The 27,541-nt window shown below is 37.2% G+C and overlaps 1 protein-coding gene across 5 annotated transcripts in view; it reads right to left on the bottom strand.

The window, feature by feature from the left end:
- Nucleotides 1–27,541, bottom strand: part of ENOX1 (ecto-NOX disulfide-thiol exchanger 1) — a 619,252-nt gene that overhangs the window by 517,789 nt on the left and 73,922 nt on the right. The window contains exon 1 of one of the 5 annotated variants that reach the window (XM_032294764.1): nucleotides 16,903–18,909. The exons of the other annotated variants lie outside the window; for them this stretch is intronic. The gene's annotated coding sequence lies outside the window, so the exon portion shown is untranslated. Of the gene's footprint in view, nucleotides 1–16,902; nucleotides 18,910–27,541 lie in introns of those variants that run through there. 5 annotated transcript variants of the gene reach the window in all.

Raw genomic sequence — 27,541 nt, 5'->3', positions numbered from 1 at the left:
ACACACACACACACACACACACACACACACACACACACACACACACACAATCAAGAGGCACTTAAGGCAGGGAGCAGTGGCTTACGCCTGTAATCCCAGCACTTTGGGAGGCCAAGGTAGATGGATCATGAGGTCAGGAAATCAAGACCATCCTGGCTAGCATAGTGAAACCCCATCTCTACTAAAAATACAAAAAATTAGCCAAGTGTGGTGGCACACACCTGTAGTCCCGGCTACTCAGGAGGCTGAGGCAGGAGAATTGCTTGAACCCAAGAGGTGGAGGTTGCAGTGAGCCGAGATTGTACCACTACACTCCAGCCTGGGTGACAGACTGAGACACCGTCTAAAAAAAAAGGCACTTAAAGTTTCAGCATATTCTTGTTGTCACTTTTCTGGCCTGTGTTTAGGAGGAGACATCAAATATTTTAAGGCTCTTCTAATACACAGACTCCAAATCATTTATCTTCCAAAGGAGGAATAAGTTTCTTGCCATTTCTCCATATGCTATTTCTAACCCCACTGCCTGCCCACTGTACTCAACAAGCTTTCATATCTGGCCTCAGAATGTCCTCAGTATGCTTTGCCCAAATCAAGTCTATGGCCTCCTAAACATTCATCACTCCTTACTCTCAGCCTTCAACTCCACAATGGATGACTGAGGCTCTGAAGGCAGAGCCTTATAATAATATATTTTTTTAAATGGACCCGATAAGTGTACTTTTCTGCTGTTATATCTCAGATCTTTAAGTATAAGGATCTGGATAAAGCAAACATTTTAAAACAAACAAAGCCCCCTGGTGTGCTTATACTCTCCTCATTTCTCTAGTATTCAAGGTAGCCATCTTCCCTTCTATTTGCTTCATTCACTACATGGGGCTAAAAAGGTGTGAACTCACTGTGACTGACAGAAAGGTTTTGGCAGTCTCTTCACACTTGTTTAGGTAATAGGAACATCTGAATCAACTAACTCAGTTCCACAGTGTAAAGAAGTATTTACTTTTAATAGACTAGACCTGCAGAAAGTCAGTTTATTAGAACCATGCTTGGTAAGTATTATTTACATGGATCTGTACTACTATTATGTGTTTTGTTTTTCTTTTTATCTTTATTTTTCTTTCATAGCAAATGCAGACTGGCCACCATGGGTGGTGGCAGTTGTAGTTGCCATTCTCATTCATATGAAATTTAGTAATAGAAAAAGTAGAATTCAACATTACAAAAACAATTGCAAAAATTAAACACTCAAAGCTCAGAAAGAGTTGAGCCAAGATTTGAAAGTTTCTAAGGAAGAGGAAAAAATACATTGCTGCATCCTCCCACCCTGCATGCCAGCTAGCAGTGGCAGTTCAGTCTCTCCAGATGCCTCTCAGAAAAAGAAATGCCACAAATATAGTAGGAGTTGAGATCCTAGGGGAGCCAATTAGATTTAAGCTGCTTTCAAAATTCTGCAAGGGAAAAAAAAGGCATTAGAAAAAACTTGGCACTTGAAATGTCATTTTATGTGTTCCACTTAGGGCCTATGGAATACTACTCATATAAGGGCTAGTTGCCATGCTTATAAAATAAACTTTGGGTTTTTGATATAACAGAATAAAATCATTAGCTAGTAAAACAAACAGCTTCAGAAGGAGAATGTGGCATGTCAAATCTAAGGTATCTCATCCTTTATCTTTGGAATCGTCAGCCAAAATATGACAAATTAGGCCAAGGTCAGTGGCAGACACTCTACTGAGAAACTCTCCTCTTACAATTGGCTGTTGTGTGTAGTACTTTGAGTTTCTGGGACTGGTTGAGCAATTCTTTGGGGGTGAGCTGCAAGGCAAAAGAAACTTTGAGGCTCCCAGCCAACACCATACAAGTTCCTTAACTACCTTTCGATATCCTATGGCAAGAGAGGCAGGGGTTGGGAAGGAAGTGGGGAGCTCATAAGGGACTGCAGTGTCTCCACAGTTACAGAAGCAGGTCTGGTGTCCAGCTGGTGATGGGGAGAGATGCACTACACTAATGTAATGGCTATTTGTCAGTCCACTATAACCTTTCCCAATGAGATGCAAAGCAGATCCAACAAAGACAAGAGAAGCAGACAAAAGACAGTAAGATTTAAAAATACACAACTTCAGTTGGGTTTCTGGAATGATTTCTTTTCATTCCAAGATGAAGCAGCCACAGATCCACCTCCAAAGATGAGTGGAGACTCAACCGGGCTCTCCCCTCGGAACCCCATTCACTCCTTCACCTCTTCTTAAATATGGCATCAAAGCAGTCAGGTCCAAGAAGACAGCATAGGGGTACATATCCATCTGAAAAACATTCCAGGGCTACTGGACAAGGACAACCTTCTGTTCTGCCATAGAGAAGTGGTTATTTCACTGCCTCTGGCCGGAATTCAAGTCTACAAATATATATTTAGACATGGTTCTGTGTCAGCCACTGAAGCATGTGTCGCAAAGGACACTATGGGAAGAGAACTCATATTCTGTCTCCATAGATTACCCTCTAAACTAATGAAGATGTACATGTTTGTAAAGGAAGCAACTTCACCTGCTGAAACCCAATTATGTTCAAGGCTTACCTTAAAGTGTAACCTCCTCCATGAGATTGTCCTAACCAGAAACAACATCTGCCTCACTTAAGCGCCCATGTCTTTGTCTATCTTCTACTTTAGCCATTTATGAAATTTTCTCATTGCCCCTTTAAATTCTTTAAGCAGTGATATTTTAATAACTGGTAAGAGCAATATATGTGAGAAAATGTCAAGTTCTTGACTGTGTGGTAGACATAAGTATCTCAATTATTGAGGAACCAAAGTGGTCAGAAAGGATTTCACTCAGCTATATTTGATTGGACACTAAAACTGAATTGTCAAAGCATGTTAAATTAATTAAGAAGGTGAGCGAAAGTCAGATGTCCCAGGATGTCTCCTAGCACAGATATTTAAAATGTAGGAAGTTCTGACAACCTGCTGAGTAGCCATGAGGGTGATCAAAAGTTCTTTTACAGAAGATTCATCAATCCCACGATAGCACCTCTAATCCACACTAGTGACAGTAACAACTGGGGCATAATAATATATTTGTTTTTGAGTCCCATCTCTGAGGACTGTCACCCTACAGAGAACAGGTAATCTTCAGAAGCAATTTAATTCCCATGTTACTTTTACCACAGCAACTGCTATGACCTCTTTGGAGGGAAGGAATGAATAAGAGCTAAATTAAGCCAATGTTCCTTTCTGCATAGCAGTCATACTCAACCATAAAAAAAAATCATGTCTTTTTACAGATTTTTGAGCAATATTTTTCCTAATTACAAAATAGGAATGCATATATTATACTCAGCCAAACACAAAAAAAATCATGATCATAGCTATATAATACCAATATAAATACTTAAACTTTGCAATGGTTTTCAAAAAGAAATAGTATTTAGAATGTCTCTTTAGAGCTGACAGTTTTTAGAAATTACTGTCCCATAAGCATTTGCTTTCTTTTTAGCCTCATTGTGTAAATCATGCTGCTCTTCCTTAATTTCTCAGGATCTCCAAGGCCGTTCTCTACAGTGTTTGCTTTAAACAAAACTTGGTGCCAAAGAGTCTGCCACAGCTTTCAAGTTCACCCAGATGACACTTTCCCACAATGGGTCTCTTCATACTTCCCTATATCCGAATATAGTTGATCCACATTTTCTGCACAAAGTTTCACTCCCCAGCAATTGCAATCTGTATCTTGCATAGTTTCCTCCTATTCCCCTGGGTAGATTGCTGCCAGGAAAGCAGAGAAGAGAAGTTTTTTGATGCTAACAAGGCCTCTGTGTAGGACTGACAGCTAATGGTAAGGAGTTGAGTGTGGCATTTCTCAGGGGAGCACAGGTGAGCGAAAGTGTAAAGGCACAGCTGACAGCCATGTGTGTAAAGTAGGCTGGCCTAAAGTAGGCCCTCCAATCTCTGAGCAGTAACCTGTTCATGGTTTACATCATGAAGAAATGAGTTAGTGTACTTGGCAACTCATGCCCTAAACTATGTAAGGCCTTACCTGAATAGGGAATTCTGAAAGAAAGGCATTACGTGGTGACAGGTTTTTTTCTTTAAGGTGCTGGTGGTATAATACAGGCTAATGAATTACGATCATGTGTATTATTCTGCTGTCTGCCTCCTTCTGGACTTTCAGATGACTGTGAGCTCAACTTTGAGCTCAGCTAGTATTGCCTCCTAGGCATTCTGAGAAATGAGAACACCTTTGCCTGCTGGGAGGCACACCTATTACTTATCAAATTAGCCTTCCTCAAGAATCTAACAGACTTGCCACTGCCTTTTAGAAAAACCAGAAGGAAACACATACACACACACACACACACACACACACACACACACACACACACACGCTACATGTTTGAAACACTCAGAAATCTCTTAATATAAGTGGAGTCTTTGCCAACATACAGAAACCAAGGAGTCAAAAGTCATGTATGAGTCCTTAGGATAATCTTTCAGTAGGCTCTTGCCACTGTTATGATTGGAATAGAAAAGGAAAAGTGTCTGACATTCTAAACAAAGAAGAAATAATTGGTAAGGCTTAGATATTGGGACTTAATAACAAAAGATAACCTTAAGTAGCTCTTGGGACATACCAGGACTTTATTTGTGTTATTTCATTTAATCCTCATGATAGTCTTTTGAGGTAGACTGGTAGTATTAATATTCTCATTTTTTAAAATGAAAAAAATCAAAGCTTAGCAAGCTTCAGTAACTTAGTGAAGTCTTCCCAGTTAATCAGTGGCAGAGATGGGATGTGAATGCATGCTATCAATTACTTCTGCTTCTCAGTGGTCAATGAGATTTTCTATTAGTATTAGCCTACTTCCAATAAATTTTGAAAGATGAAGGAAAAGTTGAGCAGAAAAAAAATACAGGAGTTCCTTATTTTAAAAAAAGTGAAGATAATAAAGGGAAAGAACACATTGTCAGTCCATGTCTGTGTTATCTGGCTTATTGAGGCAAAAGGAGGTTCTGAAATCGAACCATATGAATGTTGACCCACAAAGGCCAGGGTTTGTTCTTAGCTAAGTGAGTCTTCAGTTAAAGATTCTCATGTAGACTCCGGGACCTTATGCATATGGTATCACACTCATTCAAGTGCAATTTGCCCCATTTGGCTATTTCAAGTAGTAGACACACAGAAACTGAGTTTTCCTCCTGTGTCTCCTTGGGGAGTTTTCAGAGGGGTGGTGACATCATGGGAACAGTGTCTGCCTTCTCTCCTATGACTCACCCGAGTATGTCAAAGAAATGCTGCTACTGCTAGTCCTGCAGCATGAATTATCTGATCTGCCAAGCAAATTCATGTGGAAAACAGCATATTCTCTCCAACACAGCTCCAAAGAAAAGTGGGAAAGGCAGCAATGAGAAACTACTCATGCAAAACCAAAGCACAAGAGAGGTGAACTTTTTTCACTTCCTCCACTCCTCATAAAAAGTATACATACATTTCCATTTTCATGTTGCCAGAAATAGGTAACAACGGATTTGCTTCCTCCTCTGTGCTCTCATACCACTTTGTACAAATTGCTAAATGACAGTGCTAACCATATTGTCCTATAATTAGATTTTAGGTGTCTGCCCTCTCACTAGTGTAATAACTCCGTTTTTCCCTTACTATTTGTATTCCAAACATCTGGTATCACATTTAACAAATATTTGCTAAACAAACAAATGAAAGGTTGAATGGAACAATGAATAAATGACATTTGCTCAAGGGCTCTCTCTAACTAGGACAAAAAGCAATGCTTTTTTTCCTCTATTCTTTGTGACTGAAGATGGCTGACATGGTTACACTGGACAGGGGAATGGATCATGTTGGTGTGGAGTATTGGGTGTCTCAGATGTTCTGGCAATTACTGAATAAGTGTCGTATGTGCAGTTACACGTGTATCTCACAGTTTCCTCTGCTATTGTATTCTACACAGTTTGTCTCTTCCCTATTTGCACCCACCAAGCCAGCCTACTTCATGACTGACTCCCTTAATCACTTATTTTCTTTGACCTAATTAGGTCAATTAAAATCCTTACTCTAAGAAAGCGCTCTTCTTATTTTAAGTTCCTGGAGAGAAAGGAGGGCAGGAAACATGACTTGATATTACCCGACAGTGCATGGCATGTTCCAAGCATGATGGAAGCTGGATATTCAGCAAGACTCAGTACATCCAAGCCCCTTCCTCTTGCAGAATTTACAGACAGTGGGAGGAGGAGAGATAAATCGTAAGGTCAGTAAAATGTAGTAACTATGACAGAAGCAGCACAGGGTGCTATGGGGCACATAGGAAGGAAACCAAAGCTAATCAGGAAGAGCCTCTACATAACTTTTACATTTTGACCTCAGGTAAGTGAGACTTATCCAAGTGAAAGTAGAATGTAGGAATGGGGAGAAGACCCAGAGACTAGAGAGAACACAATATAAACAAAACACTCAAGGTCACTGAGGAGGCCTAGCGTTGAAGTGAGAAGGCAAACTCAAACTTCCCAGCCCTTATTCTAAGGGCAATGGGAAGCCTTTGGAGGATTTTAACCAAGGTAGTGACATTTGGATCTGAGTTTCAGGAGAGAGACCTGGGTTATAGATAAAATCACACAGATTTGGGAATGGTATCATTATGGGAGGTTAACTGCAGCAACAAGTAGACCCTCAACATTTCCTTTTAGCAAGATTACTTTGGCTGACATATGGAGGATGGATTATAAAACTGAGATTAGATCTGTAGAAACCACTTAGGATGCTATTTCAGTAGTCCAGATGAAGATGGTAATGGTGACATTTGAAATGGAAAGAAGTGGATGGGTTCAAAAGAATACTAAGATGACAGAATTAGCAGGCTTTGGCAATTGACTAGATGAGAGGTTGGCAACATTTCTCTGCAAAGGACCAGATAAGAAATGCTTAGCCTTTGCCAGCCATATGGTTCCTGTCACCACTACTCAACTCTGCTGTTTTAGTGAGAAAATGGACATAGACAATGTATAAATGAATGAACACGCCTGTGTCCCCATAAAAATTTACTTACAAAAAAACAGGCCATAGGAAAAATTCGACCCAAGGCTAGGGCATGCCAACTGCTAGACTAAATGAGGAGTATGGCAATCAGAACAGTAAAAATGGCTCCCAGGTAGGTGGACTCGGCATCTGGTTGTCCAGGGCTACTATTTGCAGAGAAAGGAGCACAGGAAAAGAAGCAGGGTCAGAGGGAAGGAGCCAGTGGCCGGTTTTTAGACAAGCTAAGTTTAATATATCTGAAATATATCACCCAAGATGTGTCTAATAAGAAATTAGATAGCTGAATCTCAGTTTCAGGAAAAAGACCTGGGCTCTAGGTAAAGATATATAGATTTGGGAGTTGTTCTAGTTAGGGTCATCTAAAATCTACCAACAGACCACAAAAATCAGTGGCTTTAGTAATAAGAAGTTTAATTTCTTTTTCATATGATGATAGAACTCAGACCAGGGCTGGGAGAGGACAGCCATCCCAGGAGCCCATCCAATGGCAGCATCCATCCTACTCAGCCAAAAGAAGAAAAGTTCAAAGACAAACACTTGAGGAGGTTTATATGGAGAGACCTTAACTGCCAGAGATGGGGAAATGCAGTTTAGCTGTGTTTCTAGGATCAGGAGTAGACTGGATTTTGGTGAACAGCTCCCAGGTTCTGCTACCAGAGTAAAAAATACATAGAGAGGCCAAGAAGGCATGAAAATGAATAAAAGTGATTCAGGCAACTACAAAGCATGAGGCCAAGGTCACAGCTCTGAAGAACATCAATGTTAGGAGATACACTGAAGAGATAAAAGGGAGATTTAGCAAAGTAGAATGACAAAACAAAAATAAAACTAGGACACTGTATTAGATTCTTAATGAATGTATGTAGAAATGAGTACAAATTTCATCATTAAGCAGTGAGCACATCTCTGACAAGCTGACATTATTTGGCGACTCTGATATTTAGATGAAAAATAAGCCAAATTTGATTTAAGAGAAAATGGCAAAATCAGCTTCTCAAAAAAGCCAGATTTTCATTATCATGCAGGAAGACTGCTTTAGGGCTATGTGTCATAATATTCATTCTTTCCATTTACTTTTGTGTCCATAAGTCAAGCTCTATAGGTGAAATGTGTATTCTGCATCAAAAATTGTATGTGATCTTATACACATATAAACATAATATAAATATGAATATACATCTGTCGTATACATACACTCAACACTCACAGGATTCATTACCAAATGCATTTCTTTTTCACTTCCATTTTTTGCAATTTTCCATGCTTTCTGCTTTGCCCAAGGCTTCTTCTCCACCTCCCATCCCACCCCGCTTTGCATGTCTGTTCTTGGCTTTCAGTGGAAAGACCAAGGAAAAGAAGCCGGATTTTACCATGATAACATTTTAAGTCCTTCTCTATTATTACAGAATACAACAGAGTCTGTAGCCTGAATGAAAAATCCAGGCCAGAACACCCATGCCCCCTTCCTTGGCTCTTCCTCCAAGAGATCTCAGCTAGAAAAAGGGAGATCTGAAATCTTGCTGGCATGTTACCAACTAGCAGAGTGGTATCCATTAATCTAGCCTCTTCTCTCTCTTTAGAATGTAAGATATTCAGGGCAACCATGGGGGTTCTGAGGTTTTTGTATTTAGAACACTCTTTTTGGTAAAGAACAGCCAGCCTTGCTTATAAATAAGTTTAAAAAAAAAAAAAAAGCAGATTTAAAAAAAAACTGCCCAGGAGGCATTCATATAGAAAACAAAATTAGTAACCTCTTCTACTTGCCCAGCATAAATTATTAGTGTACTCAGCCTGACCAAGTGACTATTTATAAGCCTGAACACCATGGTGTTCAATAAATATAAATTGAGGATGGTGACAATGCTACCCATATTTCCTTACCTAATGACACCCAGTTGGCAGTTCAGCAGCACAACTCATATGCATTTTATTCTTCCTTTACTCCTTTCACACTGTAACTCATATCAGGAATGAACTTAATCACTGGAAATAGCCTTCCAATTAGCAAAATTAATTTTTCCTTTGATTTGAAAGAGACCAGCCAGTAGATATAATCAAGGAAAAACTCTGTAAGCAGCATTTCTGGATTCTGTGAGGAGATATTCTGTCAGCTCCAACAAGTCTTTCTTATTGCTACTTTTATAGGGTTATCATTATTCAAAGTCTGCTAGCTTCAAATACCATCTGCAAAGCACATCTAGGAATTTAGCTGCTGATGCAGATAATGTATGAAACTGAGAAACCACAACTTGTTTCCCACTGGCTAGGTTAAATATGCAGTTTAGAAGATTCTGGAACCTCTCTGCTAGTCTAAGGTGGAAGAAGGGCATGAGCTCGCCAACACCATGTGTACATAGCCCGTGAAAATTCTTAAGCATTTGTTCAAAAGAATATGTGAATGCAAAATTCATAATTTGGACATTTTATCTAGCCTTCAAATGGCAACTGGGCTGGAACTCCATCAAATTTTGTTTAGTCAGATCCTTCTCTCACCCCTGCCATTCTTCTAAAGCCACCATGTCAACCCTACCATCTCCTTCTCTTCACAAGACAATCTTGTCTCCTCTGTGTGTAGAAAATTGAAACCACTTACCAATACTGGGAAACTGAGGACCTTTCACTCTCCCATCAGCATCATTCCTCATAAGTAGCAGAACAGGTCTTTCATCTGCCTCTGTTCTCTCCCTCCACCACTGCTATCTTAGTCAGGATGCCTGTTACTCCTTACTTAGACTACTACAGAAATCTCTCGTCACCTTCTTGCCTACTGCCTAATTTCTCTAGAATCCATCCTATTCATCTTGCATGAAAAGAAAAAAAAATATCTAAAACACCAATCAGATGGTATCATGCCTCTGTATAAACCATCAAAACAACTACACCATCTGAGAATAAATCTACATTTATCCCATGGCAGAAGAAACTGTCCAAATATTAGCCTCTTGACCATGGTTACAACCTCATTTCTCATGACTTCTGTCACATATTTCACACTATATACATGCAGCTGCTAGTCCTCACCTATGAGACTTCCACACTCAAGTCTCTGCCTAGTATGCACCTCCTCATTAATTACCCCACCCTCACTTGGCTAATACCTACTGTATTTTTTTTTTTTTTTTGAGACAGAGTCTCACTCTGTCGCCCAGGCTGGCGTACAGTGGCATGATCTCAGCTCACTGCAGTCTCCGCCTCCCAGGTTCAAGCAATTCTCCTGCCTCGGCCTCCCAAGTAGCTGGGACTACAGGCACATGCTACCACACCCAGCTAATTTTTTTTTTTTTTTTTTTTTTTTTTGAGACGGAGTTTCGCTCTTGTTACCCAGGCTGGAGTGCAATGGCGTGATCTCGGCTCACCGCAACCTCCGCCTCCCGGGTTCAGGCAATTCTCCTGCCCCAGCCCCCTGAGTAGCTGGGATTACAGGCACGCGCCACCATGCCCAGCTAATTTTTTGTATTTTTAGTAGAGACGGGGTTTCACCATGTTGACCAGGATGGTCTTGATCTCTTGACCTCGTGATCCACCCGCCTCGGCCTCCCAAAGTGCTGGGATTACAGGCTTGAGCCACCGCGCCCGGCCAATTTTTGTATTTTTAGTAGAGACGGGGTTTCACCATGTTGGCCAGGACGGTCTTGATATCCTGACCTCGTGATCTGCCCACCTTGACCTCCCAAAGTGTTGGGATTACAGGCATGAGCCACCGCACCTGGCCACCTACTGCATCTTTAATGTTAATTCAGGGGACACCTCCTGGAAACCTCATTCTCTTTTTTTTTCTTTTTTGAGATGGAGTCTCACTCTGTCACCCAGGCTGGAGTGTGGTGGCTAGATCTCAGCTCACTGCAGCCTCCACCTCTCGAGTTCAAGAGATTCTCCTGCCTAAGCTTTTCAAGTATTTGGAAATATAGGCATGTGCCACTGTGCCCAGCTAATTTTTGTATTTTTAGTAGAGATGGGGTTTCACCATGTTGGCCAGACAGGTCTCGAACTCCTTGGCCAGACTGGTCTTGAACTCCTACCTCATGATACACCTGCCTTGGCCTCCCGAAGTGCTGGGATTACAGGCATGAGCCACCACACCCAGCCTGGACTCATTCTTAATCCTCTCCAAACATTCTTTACCTAACTCTGTGAGTGAACTCTAATATTTCTGTATGTGACCCTACTTTTGTGTCTCTGAATTAGTCAATGGTAATTGACATATGGAACAGAATACAGGAAAGAGAATTAGACCTAAAGACCCAGGGGAACTTGGTGTATGATGACTGAAAAACCCATGGATTCTGAAATAATGGCGTTGGGATAACAAGTTAACATATATAAAAAACAATTTTAGATTCTTACCAAGTATCTTCCCCCAAAATTAATTCCAGAAAGATTAAATTTTAGATTTTTTAAAAAATCACAGAATTAGAAGAAAATTTAAGGGACAATTTCTATAATCCAAGGGGAGAAAGGTTTTTTTAAGTATAATTTTAAAAGCCAGAAACCATAAGGATTGATACATTTGATTACATAAATACATTTGATTACATAGGGAAAAAATGCTATAAATCCAAGTAAGAAAACAATCAACAAATAGAGAAAATTGCATATTTAGCACATTGCCTGACATCTAATTTACTTTGTATAAACTGATGTATACGTAGAGGGATAATCTCCCTAATATTTAAGAACTCTTTGGAACCAATACAAAAAAGACATACCTCCTATTAGAAAAAGCAAAGTGAATGACATGAACAGGCATACAAATTGCCTCTAAATTTATGTAAAGTTTTCAAACTTCCAAATAAATTCAAATTTTAAATGATGTTTGTATAACAGAATGAAAAAGATTTAAAAAAAATTCTCCGACTTATTGAAGATGTGGGAAAATGGGTACTGTTAAATATTGCTAAGAGTAAACTGACGAAAATTTGTGGAAACTAGTTTAATAGTAGATATCAAAAATATGACCCAGAATTTTGACCAGAATTTATCCTAAGGAATAACTTAAATATCTATCAATGAGGCATTCTTAAATTATAGTAGCTCTTTATAGTATCATGTACATCACAATCAAAGACATGCATATTTACAAAAAAGCTATGCTTATGTTATAAATTTCTTTTAAAAACTGTATTTGAAAACAATTTAAAACACAGTCATCTTCTTAAATATGTGTGTTTACATGTACAAAAGGAAAAACACTCAGAAGGATATTTATCAAAATGTAAATCATCATGATCTCTAACAGGTGGAGCTATGAATTCCTTCTTTATACCTTCTTTCTTATTCATAGATTTTTGCATTATCTGATTTTTTTATGAAGAGCATGTATGCTTTTATAATTAAATTTATTACCATCAATATAATTACTTCTATTGTTTAAAAAGAATGGAGAAAGGAGAAAACCAGTGTTTGTGTAAATGGAGAGAGAAGAGTCACATGTCTAAAAAAGCTGCAATTTTAACTAAATTATACCAATCACAACCAAGGAACACTCATAAAGTTCAGCTTGTACAAGTTTGCCAAATACAATGAACAAAATACCATAGACTGCCTGGACAATTAACACTATAGACTTCCTTTTCTGAATCTTTCTCATACACAAAACAGTCAGCTGTTATTCTAATGCCAGTGGTTATGAAACAAGAATGAACTGTTTCCTATTCATTCAACTCTGATCATTTTTATAATAGAAAAGGTGAAGCTAATTTCCTCCCACCATCTCTCTGAAAGTTTGCACATCTTTTGTCACAAAAATGTTCAATGACCTTATAGCTCTAAGGATAAATGCCTGCAGAGGTTACCAGGGATGCTGCAAGCCTATACGTATGTTCTCATATTAACAGTAATCATGTCAATGATTAGTTAATAATTCTCACAAAACAGACGGGTATCAGAACATGGGCAGAAAAATCCAACAAACAAAAATGTCAGTGAAGGTTTAAATTCTACATAGTTTATTACCCAATATTATAAATTCTACAATTTTTATTACCCAGTATTTAAGTCCATCATTTTAAAATAGGGTTTATCAACCATAGGGAGTATGGGGAAGATAGGACTTAGTGACTGGTCTTTATGAGAACAAGAAGTAAAAGTTATTTATAGTGACCTTTTAATGTTTACGTTAGAGCTGCTAATCAGATGTAAATTGTCACCCTGTGGATATGCATAATCAACTTCATTCCTTTGCTAATTGAGAAATAGAACTGATAATGTCAAGAAACATTTGAAAAATGCACCAAGCCTGCTCAATGGAGCAAGTTCATTTTAAAAGTCAGAGTTTCCATATAGTAAAATCATGGAAATTGGGCATAGGGAAAAAAAAGAGAGACAGAGACTAATTTGTTATTCAGCTAGTCTGTGCTAGAACAAAATCGGTCTTAACAACCCCAAAACCTGGAAATTTTGACCACTTCTTATGTTCAAAAATAACTCCCTCAGCTTTTATGAAAAATCATTCCATCACATCCCTCCAAAGTTCCTCTCCTGCTGAGTTTATGCTTTCCCACCTGCAGTGGGTCTGGCTTAGCAGTCACTGTGCCAGGACACTCATACAATGCCGTTCACACAAATCAGTCCTTCTCTTTCTTTTACTCTCTGGTAGGTCGTCTTTTGAGTTTCCTTTAAAATTGATCACTGAGAAGTAAATGGTCTTCTGCAAATTGTGTAAAAAGGGGACGACAATACATTCCCTTGAGTGATACTTCAAGATTGCTGTTACCTTTATAATGCCACATACAGTACAAGTAGGCAAAATTTTAATTTATGATTAATCTTATAAGAGATGTGGTTAAAGCAGTGGCTGGCTGCAAAGGACCACTTTGCCCTCTCCTATTCCAACACAAGACTCGCCTCTACCCTTCCTCAATGACTTCCTTGTTTTATAAAATCCAAGTTTTCTCCAGTTTCTTTGAGACAATCCTCATTAGTGAACATTCTACCCCTTGAAATAGCTTAATTAAAATCATCTCCTTAATTGTCTGCCACATTTTGTTTAAGAAACTGAAGCCAGACTTAAACATGTGCCCCAACCATTCTGTTTCTACTGAGGACAGAAAACACAAATCACAGTGAGAAGAGCACAAGTACTAACCATCCACATCTATGGCACCCTTCAAGGCCCTGCAAGGCAGACTTAGTCCTGAGCACATCTAGACTTCAATCTCCTGCAGTCACCAGGCCCCACAGTGATATGTTCACTAAGGCACACCTGATGTGAAATGCCTACTCTTCTGAGAAGGTAACCCATAATTGGCAGAATAATCTCACGTTTTTAAAAAATGGTCCTTACTCCATTCCCACCACACTGCAGGAGTCTAAGTAGGGGTTACCTAACCTCTCTGGTCCTTGAGCTCCTCATCCATCAAAGTGCTTTAACTGACCTAATCACAGCCAGAGGGCTCACCTTGGTTCAACAAAACATATTAATAAAACCCTTTCTCCTTTTACTTTTAAAATTATCTAATTTTTTCCTTCACTTTTTTTTTTTTTTTTTTTTGTATGGAATCTCACTCTGTCACCCAGGCTGGAGTACAGTGCCACAATCTCTGCTCACCACAGCCTCCACCTCCTGGGTTCAAGCAATTTTTCAGTCTCAGCCTCCCAAGTAGCTGGGACTACAGGCACACGCCACCGTGCCCGGCTAATTTTTGTATTTTTAGTAGAGACGGGGTTTCGCCATGTTGGCCAGGCTAATCTCAAACTCCTGACCTCAGGTGATCCGCCTGTCTCAGCCTCCCAATGTGCTAGGATTATAGGCGTGAGCCACCGCACCCTGTCTAATTTTTTCTTCATTTTTTACAAAGTAACAGTTTTACTGAAATATGATACACGTACCCTAAATATTCCTCCTTTTTAAATGTACAGTTCAGTGGTTTTTAATATATTCACAGAGTTGGGCAATTATCACCATTATTTACTTCCAGAACATTTTCATCATCCTCAAGAGAAGCCCCATACCCAACAGTAGTCACTCTCCGTCCCCCCACTACAACCCATGGTAACCACTACTCTACTTTCTGTTTCTATGAATTTGCCTATTCTAGATATTTCATATGAATAAAATTATATAATATGTAGCCTTTTGTGATTAGCTTCTTTTATGCATAATGTCTTCAAAGTTTATCTATGTTGCAACATATATTGGTATTTCATTCCTTTTGATGCCAGAATAATATTTCATGGCATAAAAATATTAACACGAGATTCAATTTATCCATTCATCAGTTGAAGGATATGTGGATTCTTCCCATCATTGAGCTATTATGACTGATGTTGTTATGAACATTCATGTACAGGTATTTCCACAGAACTATGTTTTAAGTTCTCCTGGACACATATCTAAGAGATATGCTGGGTCATGTGGTAACTCTATGCTTAACCTTTTCAGGAACTACCTAATTGATTTTCAAAGTGGTTGTGCCGTTTTCTTTTCTATTTATTTTGGTTCCTTCTGTGTCTGCTTTCTGGTTTTGGGGGCGCAGCTGGGAAAGTAATTGGGATACTTCAAAAGAAATTTTATACATAGTGGACAATTTTAGGCCATTATAGCTAGACACAGAGTGGCTAATATAAGCTTGGGAGCCACAGAATGTGGTGCTATAGGGCACACAGAAAGGATATCCATGCTAGTTAGCAACGATGCCTGGGGTTCAGGGACCAATTTAGGAATATGTGGGTGGGTTTTGATATGATATAGCAATAAACAACACATAGATACACTCACTTATACCTTTATCTCAGGTGCTTATATTATAACCAGGACAATTCAAGACATACATAAATAATGACAGGATACATTTTTAAGATTCCTTTTTTAAGAATATATAAGAATATTTTCAGCTGGCTATATCACAGAAGATTGTTTTGGAACAGAAAACATCTTCACTGGCTCTTGAAGGATAAAAAAGTTTTAACCAAGCAGAAATGAGGAGTTGCATCTCAGACAGAGGCAACGGTATAAAGAAAGGCACAGAGTGAAAAATACAAATGAGAATTTGGAAAAAGATACAAAAGAAATGAAACAACATTGACCGAATGTGAAAAGTGAGGTAGAAGGTAGAATACAAGATGACTCTAGGTTTTTGGCATGGAGGATGGGATAGACGATTGTGCCACTAACAGAAAGGATGGTCAAGTCTGAAGGAAGAACTAGCAGGAGTGAGAGGGAAATGAGTTCAATTTTACATAGATTGGGTTTAAGCTATCAGGGGAACATATGTAGGTGGGGTCCATTAAGCATATAAAAATATAGAATCAGAGCTTAAGAAATACATTTCCTAAGAGAGGTCATTGCTGAAGCCTCCAGGGTGGGAACAGAGGGAGAAGAAAAGTGGCCTGTTATAACTTACCCTCAAACAGGAAACTCAGTCCACCCAAGAAGCAACGGAGACCAGGACTAGGCCATGCAAGGGTTTGGGAAACTGGCCGAATTTTAGGGCTCAACCTTGAGGAAATGAGCTGGCTGTTCAACTACAATGTTTGGAAGGACAGAGCAAACACAGGCTTAATCAGGCTAGTGTTTCTAGATTAAACTACATAGGAAGTTTAATCTAGAAAGTCAGGCACAGCAGCAGGAATTTCCAGTCAGAGGCTAGCCATATTAGGACAGATCTGCCACTGGATCAGGAGATGAAGGGCAGAACTCAGCCTCTCCAGGACTAGCAGGAGCTCGGCAAAATAACCAAGTTCCATCCAAAGGCACAGGATTCCAGGAAGGCTCTAGTTCACACAAATCAGACAGATCTGATAGACTTTGCGGGAAGGATACACGATGGTGTGAATATGAGTAACTAGAATTCACTCTACCTCCCATCTGTCAACACCTGCCTTAAAGGAGCAAGACTGGTTTGGGTCCCCATATGCTACTTACTGTAGATGAAACTTCTATTGTTCTTTCTGCCCTGTTCAGGAAAGGCTCAATAAATGAATGAAGCTAAGCTTCCAGATGCTCCATTACACCAGAATCAGCATTGAGGAAGGAAAAGATAGAGCCTTACAGTACATCCACTTTTGGCAGGGCAAAGAAGGAAGAGAGAAAAAGAAGATACAGTGGAGAATACATTCAAACACTCTGTAGATCAGCAGAGAATAATAGTGAAGCCGGAGAGAAGCAGATCAGAGAAAATGAATGAGTGAACTCAGAAAAAAAATGGGTGAGTCATCAGGGAATCCCTCTGTGTCACTGGTTTTCACCTAAAATTTTTACTTTACAGTATCCAACAGTGATGCTCTATTACAAATAATGCTTTGCTTGTCATCCCACCTCCAAAAGCCCCTTTTGTTTCCAGCAACCAATATGTAAGAATTGCAACTCCTACATAAGTTCCTCTTGGTAAACACATTCGACCTTGACCTGGAAGCTATAGTTAAAAAAAAAAATCAATTATATGAAGTTGGAAATAAAGACTTCCAAAGCCCTAATTGCTATAGCAGCCGGCAAATATCAAAAATTGTACAGAATGCCAAATCACAGCATAAATAATAAAATGTAAAACTCAGTGGTTATAGACTGTGAGCTAAAATTTAAACAATTAAACTATATTATAGAAATGTATCTTTTGAAAATTTAAAATATTATAATTTTAACACATAAAAATTCACAAAAAATGAATAGTTTGTTTACCTCATATTTTATTGAGGCAAGAAGTAAAACAAAACAATTATCTTAACACCATGATCAAAAATAGAAACTTTCAATCAACACCACACTTTTCACAAAATTATAACAGGCTGAAAACTGCAAATAGCACATGTCAAGTCTTTGTACACTTCACCAGAGATATATTTATTCAAAATAAAATGTCTCCCAACGATCTTACTCTAGAAGGAACATGAGTCATATATGCTGAGAAACTCTTCTTACAGTTTTAACCTTTTGGGGGAAAAAAGGCATAGCTTCCAGCCTATACACTAGTAAAGAGCCTGTGAAAAACAATTTCACAGTTTAAAAAGCAAGCATCGCTTTGGCACTGATACCCAACATTTCAGATACAGAAGCAAAGAGCTCATCCCAGCTGATGACTGCCTTACAACTTTGGAAGCAATTGCATAATGACTAATTCTGTAACTTGTGCAGACACTGGGACAAATACTGCAAACCTTGTAAAGGACAAAAAAATCCCAGTAGTGATAAATCAGCATGGTTGCTGAGGCCCTCTAAGTAGCATCATGGAAAAGTGCAGTGGCTCCTAATATTACACTGGAGCACCAGCTAAGAAATGACTTTAGGGAAGAATGCCTCCTATGGAATCATCAACAAGTCAAACAGATCACTTCATGTTTACTCACTTCTGGTTCAGGAGTCTGATTTGGGACTCTACAGAGGAACACAAACCCCATGCTAGCAAAAAGGAGTAGAAAGAATTATTTTCTCCTTCTAGAATGGTACCTCAGCACAATCAGAATTGCTAGAGGGCAGATAGGCAACAGAGCATTCCTAAAGTTACACCTTTTCTGAATACTAACGAACTCTTCTCAGGCTTTTTGAATGAGCTGAAAACCAGTTTTGAAAGATAAGATATTAAACCATTTCTATAGGGAATAAGAACACTGCAGATTATTTACTTTGCTGTAATTACTCTGGCACATAGGGAGATTAGCTTTCAAATGCTACTAGGTTTGCATACAGAGATTTCAATAATGAAGAAAAATTAGTTCATGTTTTGAATATTTAGGGCTTGAAGTATATATTATTGCTAAAGAATGAACATTGGTTAATACTTGTGCAGAGAAGAATAATTACCAAAACGATTAATTGTTTTAAAGTCTGCACTTATTTCCCCACAAACAATCACTTGTTTGGTTCTTTTCTTTCTTTTTTTAAATTAATATATAATACTTTTACATATTTTAGGGGAACATGTGATATTTTGAAACATATTTACAATGTGTATGCATGTATGACACACATCAGAATAACTGAGATATCCATCACCTCAAACATTTATCTTGATGTTGGCAGCCTTCCAATTCTTCTATTTTTAACTATACATTAATTGTTCATTACAGTCACCCTACTGTACTACCAAACCCTTGATATTATTCCTTCTAGCCAAATGTATTTTAGAATCTGTCAACAATCACTTGTTTTTAAAAAGCATCTTGACTTTTATTAGAGTCAATACTAAGTGAAAATGCATTTGGACATTCACAAACGAGTTTGAATTTCATAAGTCTTGGGTTTTTTAACCAGGAAGCCAGACAGCCAACGATTCCATCTAGTAAGGGGAAAAATAAAACTTCTTCTGAGTTAAATAAACAAACTTCAAGAAGAGATAAATGGAATCGTACAAATTCGTTTTTTAGTGGGATATTTTCTTGGGTTTTCCAGATTGTTTATGTCATGACTTTAAGCTGGAACCAAATCAACCAAATTGATTTCTAAAGAGTCTGGTAGCATGTCTCCCTTTATACATTATAGTTCATTATAATTGAATTATAACTATATAGTTCAATTATAATGAACTACATTGAACTATATAGTTATAATTCAATTATAATGAACCATATAATATAGTTCATATTTATAATTATAGTTCATAATTATAGTTCATCTCCCTGCTTGCTATCTGCTGGGTGAGGAGGGATTGAGATTAAGTGGCAGTGTTTGCACAGTTATTTTTTACTTTTTGTTCTGAAACAATTATCAATTTACAGGAAGCTGCAAATGTTCTGTGTACTTTTAGACAGCTTCCCCTGGACAGTAACATCTTAACATAATTATCAAATCCAGGAAACTTAGTTTGGATCATAATCCTGAAAGATATAATCCCAAACGTTGAAATCCTGAATGATCAAAATCCCTAAATATCAAAATCCCTTTAAATCAAAATCTGAAAGTCCAAAATCCTGAAAATTACAGTCACAAGTTAGTTTCATCATGTTAGATGAAACTATTACCTTGTTACTGTCTTTATTTGGAAACTGAATATGGTTTAAAGAGAGTTGTGTCCTGAAAGAAAAACCTCAGCTATTCATCATGATACAAGACTTCAAAATATGACTGTGAAAGTCACCCAACTCTTATAAACTATCTCCATGCAACTGCCCATAGTCTATTCCTGCAATATATTTTTTCATACATGGAATTTTTAAGTATTTTTCTTATTTTAGTTTTTTCACTATTTTAAATTATCAGCATTAATTTCTATAATTCATTTGCTGTGTATTTCATCTTTACATCATTTCAATACTGGAGATTCTGTAGATACCTTTAGATTCATTCTGTAGATACCTTTGAAGAGTTCCAATTAGTTTTATGCATTTTTTTTTGTAAAAGTGACTCCACAAAACTGCATCATCACAATATTAATTTTTTGTAAGCATTGTACATGCACATAAAAACACTGAAATTTACTCAATAAAGAGATGTACTTTTTGTACATGTTCATTTGCAAAAAATAACATTTCTCGAGATCTCAGCAATTTGGGTGACCTTATATGTTGTAGTGACCCATCTTGGTTTTTTATCCAACTCCTCAAAAGACTTAGGTTGTTCATCACAACATTTCAGATGACCACGGTACAAAGCTGGGTATACACGGTTATAAACCACAATGATATATATGTACTCATTATTTCCCGTTTTACCTATTCCTTTATGAATACAGTTTATCTGCTCATAACTGTTATACCCATGCAACTGTCATGTATATACCTGAGTGTTTACACAAAATATCTGTTAGAATTTCATATTTTCTTGTGTAAGGTAACCTATGAAGTGTTCTGTCATGTTTTTACATATTTCATAAATCTCCTTTTAAAAATGCAAATAAATATATTTTAAATTATTTTTTCCAGAACTATATTTTCAGGATTTTGATCTTTCAGGATTGTGATTTTGGGGATTTTAGACTGAAGGAATTTTTATTCTTTTGGGATATGGCATTTGGGATTGTGTCTTTTGGAATTACAATCATCTCCCCAAGAAGCTATAATAGTATAATACCCTTATACAAACTACAGACCTTATTCAGATTTTACCAGCTTTTGCATGCACTCATTTGCACATGTGTATGTATGTATATAGTTTACATAGGTTTAGTCCCTGTATAGATTCTGATAACCATCACTATAATCAGGAAACAGCATTCTTCTAGCCCCACCAGGGAACACCCTTATGCTACTCCCTCCACCCTAACCCTATCCCCTGGCCACCACTAATGTGTTCTTCATCTCTATAATTCTGTCCTTTCAAGAATGTTATATAAATGGAATTATACACTATGAAATTTTTTGAAACTGGCTTTTTTCACTCAGAATAATGCCCTTTAGACCCAGCCAAGTTGCTGCACATATCAATAGTTCATTTGTACCCTTTTTAATGCTTTGAAATATTACTTCCATTTTGATCATCATACAAATTGACTGGATACAGAAATATATTGTTGAGGTTTAAACAGATAGATAAATAGCAGTTCTCATAAGTTCCAAACAAATTAAAAGGGAAATGAAGTAGGCAGATAAGGGATAAAAAGATATCAATGCTTTACTCTTCAGTCTGATTGGAGAATGTAGTTTTATATCTGATGCCGCAGGGGTTGGCTAATACTCTATGGCAGATAGATCTGGAAGCCCAGGGCATGCTGAATTCCTACTCTCTAACTCACGTTTCAGGTAATGCTATGGTCAAAATGTGTTCCCCCAAAACTCATATATTGAAACTTAGTATTAATAGATAGGGCCTCTAAGAAGTGATTAAGTCATGAGGACAGAGGTCTCGTAAACAGGATTAGTCCTCTTATAAAAGAAGTCTGGGCTAGGCACAGTGGTTCATGCCTGTAATGTCAACACTTTGGGGGTCCAAGGTGGGTGGATCACTTGAGGTCAGGAGTTCGAGACCAGGCTGGCCAACATGGTGAAACCCCATCTTTACTAAAAATACAAAAAATTAGCTGGGTGTGGTGGTAGCACCTATAATCCCAGCTACTTGGGAGGCTGAGGCAGGAGAATGGCTTGAACCCAGGAGGCAGAAGTTGTAGTGAGCTGACATCATGCCATTGCACTCCAGCCTGCACAACAAAAGTGAAACCCTGTCTCAAAAAAAAAAAAAAAAGTCTGAGGAAGCTCTTTTGCCCTTTCTGTCATGACAGGACACACAGAAGGCACCATCTGTGAGAAACAGGCCTTCACCAGACACCAGATCTGCGGGCACCTTGATGTTGGACTTCCTAGGCTCCAAAACAGAAAGCAGTAAATTTCTATTGTTTATAAATTACTTATTCTATGATATTTTGTTATAGTACCAGGCACAGACTAAGATTAGCCTCAAACGCAGGAGAGGAATGACTTGGGAGGCACAGAAAAATGGGTAGTGTTCTTTCCACATTTTTCCTTCCTCAGGTGCAGTGTGCACGTTCTCTCCTCTGTAGAAAATAAGGAGTATGGAATAGACCTTGTAGCCAACAATCTAGATTTTCTCCCCCTTATCCCTTTCACTGTCTCTCAGCTTTTCCCTTCTATTTATGGGTAACCAGAAATGTTGCTATTCCTCTGAGTGAAGACGGCTTTTCAGGGCCATATATCCAGGCAGCTTTAGATGGTATTCTTAGACATCTCTCTGAGGCATCTCTGGGAATGTTATATGCTTATCTTCCTTTCTACTTCAGAAGTCCTACTCATGGTCCTATTCCTTAGTTCTATAGCATATCTCAATCATATTTCTTGAGAGTAGATTTTATTTAGTATATGGCAAGTTTAAAGCTAAATATATAATAAACACAATATGCTAGGAGTTAAGAGAACTTGGAAATTTCCTTAATTTCCAAATGAAAACTCTACCTGTTTTGTTTTCCCTAATGTTTGCCTTCAAAGGAATAACTGACTACTAAAAATACACTATGCTTGCCAGTTCTATAGCAACCTTCCTTTGGAAGCTGTATCTTTATTAGCTTTTCCTATTTTAAAAAATGACAAATGATCTTGTATCTAATGGAATATATTTTAAAAAAACCCAGCTTTTTTCGATTTATAGCAAAATGGTAAACTAGAACAGGCTATTGTATTTCTTCCTCATGCTCAAACCTGAAAAAAAAAAGTTCTTAGTAGCAAAGAACTAAAAATGACAGGGATGGTGAAAGACACCAAGAATAGGTATGCCATTGTACTCTTCTTGATAGAATTACGGATGACAAATTAAGATACTGATAGACAAAAATAAAAGAGAAGACTGTATCAATAAGTTAGGGAGACTCACATAATGTTGAATTAATGCCTTCTAAACAAAATAAAATGTGAATTATACAAAGGAAATCAGAAAAGAAGAGAAAGTTAAAAAAAAGAAAAAATAATAAACAGAAAATATGTATAACTAAGATAACAGGAATAAGTCCTGATGTAACAGTATTTAAAATCATTGTAAATGGTAGAAGCCCACCAATCATGACCCTCAGAAGAGTTCTGACTTCTAGTAATGGAGGAGTAGCTTGTAACAGAGTAACCCTTGCTGAAAACAGGTACTAATGCCACACAAAACATAAAAACAACTTTTTGAAGGCACTGAAGAGAAACCAAATGAAGAAGGAAACTGACCTGTGAAAGAAAAACAACACACTGAGTAAGATCTACTTTTATACATCTTTTCCCTTAGGACAGAATAGGTCAAATTCAAGCAGAAATCCAGTCTTGTTGGTATGAAGTATCAGAGGACAGAGTCTGAGGCTGCCAGAACACTGCAAAAAGCAATAGGGGGTGGGACTGGCAATCCAAAAGGAAGAAACACATATAAATAACACCTAAAACCTGAAACCTGCATATAAATCCTTGGCTGATCACTTAAATTATGCGTACAGGCATGCATGGGAGAAGACTCCAACCAACGGAAGGCTGAAGGAACCAAACAGAGATTTCAGCAGCTGTATATTTCACCTGCTGCGAATTATAATCTTAACTTTGCAATTTAAGTCCTGCCAACTAGTGGGGGCTTGGGAAATAACTTGGACTTTCTAGTGATATCACAGAAGAGTCATGAGTTAAAAATACTTATTTGAAGAACTATTTTCCTTACAACTAAAGACAAAACAAAAAAAGTCCTATCCTAACAAAGCCTAATACCAAGCCTCCCCAAATTTAATACAATTGACTGGTAACATAATTGGATATTGGATATTATCCAATAATATGAAAGATACAGGTAGAAGACTATAGAGGATATAAAACACAATACTAAAAATATTTAATTAACCTAAAAATTTCAGGAAAGGAGGAATAGAGGAAGAAAATAGAGGAGAGAAATGGAAACCAAATAGCAAAACTGCACACTTAAAAATAAATATCAAAAATTAAATGAAATATATATAACACTACTGCAGTGAGCTGAGATTGCACCACTGTACTCCAGCCTGGGTGATAGAGTGGAATTCTGTCTCAAAAAATACATGTGTGTGTATATATATATTTCTAAAATATGTATATGTATATGTATATGTAACACTCCAATTATAAGGCAAAGATTGTTAAACTAGATAAGAAAGCAAACAAATACATGCTCTATTTAAAAAGATGCATTTTAAATGTAAAGATATAGACAAATGTAAAAAAAGAATTTAAAAATACATCAATTATTTCCCACATAAGAAAGCCTGTATGGCTATATAAATATCAAACAAAGTAGGCTTAAAGACAATGTATATTACCCAAGAAAATGAGTGTTATTTCATAATGACAATGGGGTGTTACTATAGAGAGTCATTTCATTAATAAAGTATAATTGCCAAAAATATGTAGGCACCTAAGAATTTTAACATTTATGAAACAAAGACTTAGTAGAAATAAGGGGAAAAATAGAAACATTCACATAGTTGGAGAGTTTTAACATCTGTCTCTTAGGAAATAATAAAACAATGGACCAGAATGATAGTACGAACGTAGAAGATTTTAACATTATCAATGGACTTCAACTTAAAATATATTTTGAACACTAAATTCAACAAAGCAAAATTCATATAATACACTTTCTTGTCAAGTACACTGAAGAATAATAGGACAGACCATATATTGGAACAAAAACAACTCTCAATAAATTTTTAAAAACTGGATAGAATGTCTCCTGTCTACAAAGTATTTAATTAGATATCAATATTAAGAGGTCTAGAAATTACCAGTCCTCTCCGAATATTTGTAAATTAAGCAGCACCCTTCTAAACAATCCATGGGTCCAAAGAAATCATGAGTGAAATCAGAAAATATTTTGGACTAAATAATAATGACATATAAAAATGTGTAAGATTTACTAAGGCAATGCTTAGAAAAAAAATCTGTAGCTTTAAAAATCTTACATTTAAAAAAGAAAGGTTTAAAATGAATCATCTATGTGGCCAAGTTAAGAAGCTAAAAATAGAACAAATTAATACAAAGTAATTAGAAACAAGGAAGCAATAAAGTAAAGCAGAAAACAATGAAATAGAAAAGAGATAATAATGAATAGCAGCAAAGCCAATTGGGTTCTTGAAAAAAAAAAAGAAAGAAAGAGGTGGAGGGAACATACAACAACACTATTTATAATTATCAGCCTAATAACAAAACATGATAGTAGTATCATAAAAAAGGAAAATTACAGACCAAAATCACTTATAAAGATGTAAAAGCCATAACAAAATATTAGCAAATCAAGCCCAGCAACATGTAAACAGATAATACAGTTTGGCCATATGGTATTTATCCCAAAAATACAAGATTAGTTTAACATTTAAAACTTCATCTGATTAACAAAAATATTAACAATATAAAGGGTAAAATAAAAATTACGATCATGGTAAAAGATAGAGGAAGGACATTTTACAAAATTGAACACATGATCAAGAAAGAAAAAAACAAAAGCCCCTAGGAACAGAAGGGAGCCTGATAAAACTAAGAAAATCTCACTCTAATATCACAATTGATGTTGAAATATTGAATGTTTTTCCCCTAAAGTCAGGAAAATATCCACTTACCATGTCTACTCAATATGGAACTAGCAGTCCTATGTAGTGCAGTAAGGCAAGAAAGAGATATATATAAAGCATAAACATTGGAACAGAAGAAGTAATACCGTTTTTTGCCCCCATCCTCACCCTTGACCCAGACAACATAGTTGCTTACAGTAGAAATTTTAAGGAATTTACATACACATAAAATTACTGGAATTAAAAAATTCCTTTAGAAAGGCCAGATGACAGAAGGTGAATAAATGAAAATCAACTCTATTTCTATATACTGGCAATGAATACTTGAAAATGAAATTTAAAATAATACTATTTACAACTGCATAATAAAACATTAAATAGGGGAAAAGCATAATGACAAATATGCATTTGTCGTCTATAATGAAAACCAAAAAATTTAGAGAAAAAAATAAAGACCTACGTAAATTAATACATGTTTCACGTTTCATGGAAGTCTCAACTTAAACTATGACCTGCCCCAAAGTTGATTTGTAGATTCAATGCCACCCCTATGAAAATCACAGCAGGATTTTTGTGGAAATTGGCAGGTGATTCTAAAACTTGTATGGGAAGGTAAAGAACCTATAGTTATTAAAACAATAAGAACAAAGTAGAAAGATTTATAGAAACTGATTCCAAAATTTACAAAAATGCTATCAGAAAATGTGGTTTTGATATAAGGACAGAAAAAGAGATAAACAAAAAGAAATAAAGAATTGAGAAATGTAAGTGGACATATGTTGTTAGAGTAGGTGGTTAGGCAGACATGAGCAGGGTAGGAGAGGGGCCCCCTTATACTAGGAATGCCAGGCTATTTTATCAGGTGATGGCCAGGCAGTTATTAAACTGTCTCTCTAAACTAATAACTGGTTGTAGCTGGTGCCAGGGAAAGGCAGTTTTCCAATAGATAGAGAACACCTGAAGCTGGTGATTAGCAGCTCCCCGATAAGAGCTCAGGAGTTGGCTCAGGCATGCGCACTAAGAGGCAAAATGGCAAGTTTAACTGGTATATGAGCTTGCTCTAGGAACACTCATCTGGTAAAGGAAGAATGCTTTAAGTGAGAAAGCATACAACTTCAATAAGCACATTGTGCATGCAGCCCCTCCTAACTGCAGACAGGCTACTGTGCATGTAGACAGCCCACCCCAAGGGAAGAATCAGGGTAGAAGTAACATAGACCCTGAAATCATGCCAATGTATTAGGCTTCAAGTCAAAGGTCAACAGGGCACTTGAATCTCTCAAGTCACCTGCTTGGCCCTCTTCCGGTATACTTTACTTCCTTTTGTTCCTACTCTAAAATTTTTAATAAACTTTGACTCCTATTCTAAAACTTGCCTTAGTCTCTTGCTTTGCCTTATGCCCCCACAAATTATTTCTTCTGAGGAGGCAAGAATTAAGGCTGCTGCAGTCCCATATGGATTTGCTGCTGCTGCTAACAACATGACAAATTAATGTTCAGCAAAAGCACCAAAGTAATCCAATATACACAGAAACTGTGATCTTTTCAACAAATGATGCTGAAATAAATGTAAATCTGTAATGAATAAATAGGCCTCACAATATACAGGTAACATAACCAAAGACGATT

The sequence above is a fragment of the Sapajus apella genome, unplaced genomic scaffold, assembly GCF_009761245.1.
Source record: "Sapajus apella isolate SASKATOON/1434 unplaced genomic scaffold, GSC_monkey_1.0 scaffold32, whole genome shotgun sequence".
Taxonomy (NCBI): Eukaryota; Metazoa; Chordata; class Mammalia; order Primates; family Cebidae; genus Sapajus; species Sapajus apella.
The sequence above is the reverse complement of the archived record's forward strand: the minus strand, read 5'-3'. Positions and strand labels throughout refer to the sequence as shown.